Genomic DNA, 2,318 nt, shown 5'->3' on the forward strand with positions numbered 1-2,318 from the left:
CACAGAAGGGTACCTTTTTTGTTGCATTAGACGCAGACAGCCACTGCCCAATTGTGTGAGAACGGGTTGTACACAGAATCAACAATAGCGTGGCAACAATCAATCATCAATCATGTCCTGTTTGAAAATAAAAGTAAATTGCGAGTTTTTGTTTAACTCAACATAAACCACAACTTTTTTCTCATATTAACTAAGTAGTTTTGTTGCCTAAACTTGGCCAAACTTTGACCGTTTTGCAACATTAACAATATGTGTAAACCTGCAATTGTTACATTAAGATGACGGAGGGTGGTCAGATAGCTAGAGCGACTGACCATATATAGAGATTTATTGCAGTAGGTAATGTCAGCATATTTTTTCCATTCATTCACCTTCCTGCCTGTTTGTTTTATATATCTTTACGCCTGTATCCCTTCATTTATCCATTTAACAAGGACAACAATGATTGAGAGAGCTGGTGAAATGCCCGATTCAATATCAGGGGACAGAATCTGATCAGATGGTGGGACATAATAGCTTTCATGGGCTTTTACAGCACTGAATAGCTTAGCTGCAGCTGTCTTGATGGGACTAAGGTGTAATTCTGAGAAGAATACTGGGCAGTGATCTAGTTTAGTTTTTTGTAGCGAGTGTGCTGTGATTTTTCCCTCCCAGCTTTATACGCAAGCATCCAAGAGCGACGCGTCACAGAGCGACACCCAATGTGTATATTGTATCGATAATCATCGTTATGTATCCTCAGGCTTTTGTAAGTGGGTTTATAGAAATCCTTGAACTTTCTTAGAGGGTATACAGCGTACACCTTCGTATCATGTAGACTTCACCAGTGATGAAGAAAGGCGGACCAAAATCCGGGCCTTGTGGCTGAGATAAGATGTATTCAGACTCCATAACCAGAATGTAGTTAGTCACTCCCTTCTTATTCCTTGCTACTTGAAGAGAACAGTTTAGCTGTATATGCTTTGCCTTTTTACAAAGTCTATGTTCACTTTATAATTCAAAACATTGTCCACTGAGCAATTATTTCCAATTTGAAAGCAGTTGCAGTTATACTGTTAATTGTAAAACAAAATGCAGTTGAAAGTGTTTTTCACTGCTAAATTGTGTATCTAACTGAAAGGTATTTAGCTTGCCTTTGTTTCTGTCAGACTAGCTATTGTTCATTTCAATATTGATCTTCTAAGACAGATGCGCAATGATAACTAAGGTGTTGGTTTGCAGGTCCTACCGGTAATGCACAGCCTGATGCACTTCCCTCAATGCAGGGCACCTTGCCACACTTCATCCAAGAGCCAGAGGACGCCTACATCGTCAAGAGCAACCCCATTAAGCTGCACTGTCGAGCCGCACCCGCCTTACAGATATTCTTCAAATGCAACGGAGAATGGGTGCACCAGAATGAACACTTTTCCCAGGAGTATAAGGACCTCAAAACTGGTAAGTTAAAGTGTTGTGGCCTTCTTCCAGCCAATGCTAACATGTAATATAAGGATAAGGTTGTGCAGCCATCTAATGATTTGATACGATACATTATGTGTCACAGCTACTGTTGGACACCAAGAATTGTTATGGCAGTTGTTTATTCCTTGTCAGAATGTACTTAATTTTCCCAGGAAAAAAATATATGTTGGAACCTGGGATTTTTAGCATGTGCTTGTTTAGTTGACATCCATAAATTAATCATTTACTTGACTGCATTAGTTTCTTCCAATTACGTATAAATACTTCCAACAAAGTTTAAGATCAGATGACAAAAAAGTAGGTGGGTCACCTGACATTACAACTAAACATCCAACCACCTCAACCACAGAAACAACGCACGGAAACAGATTATATATTTTATGGATTTTCCTTCGCTGCCACTAGAGGTTAGAAATATTTAGATGGTCATATGCTTCCACAGAACTACTTAGACTTTGGTAGTTAGCAGAGATTATTCTGAAATTCAGTTTGGTTTGCCTTTTAATCTTTCCTCTCCAAAGATTTTAGGACTTTTAAGAAGATTAGTGTAAGTACACAAGTAAGAAACATACATTTTTTCAGTCACATTGTGTTCTAAGTGTATCTCACTTGGTTGGGTTAACAGCTGAACTGAATAATAAAGAGGTCACAGCGTTACACAGCTTTCATAAATTGTCAAGGACCTTTTTTTTCCGCAATGATAAATATAGTAAGTTGCAGTCCTGTCTACACTCACCGGCCACTTTATTGGTACACCTGTCCAACTGCTCGTTAACACTTGGTCAAGAGAATCTCCTGCAGTTCAAACCGAGCATCAGAATGGGGAAGAAAGGTGATTTGAGTGACTTTGAACGTGG

The 2,318-nt window shown here is 39.1% G+C and overlaps 1 long non-coding RNA gene across 1 annotated transcript in view; it reads left to right on the plus strand.

Moving 5' to 3' along the window:
- Positions 1–1,224: 1,224 nt before the first annotated feature.
- Positions 1,225–2,318, plus strand: part of LOC117944804 — a 15,996-nt gene continuing 14,902 nt past the window's right edge. The window contains exon 1 of the long non-coding RNA XR_004656667.1: positions 1,225–1,447. This is a non-coding gene — a long non-coding RNA (uncharacterized LOC117944804). The remainder of the gene's footprint in view (positions 1,448–2,318) is intronic.

The sequence above is a fragment of the Etheostoma cragini genome, chromosome 5, assembly GCF_013103735.1.
Source record: "Etheostoma cragini isolate CJK2018 chromosome 5, CSU_Ecrag_1.0, whole genome shotgun sequence".
Lineage (NCBI taxonomy): Eukaryota > Metazoa > Chordata > Actinopteri > Perciformes > Percidae > Etheostoma > Etheostoma cragini.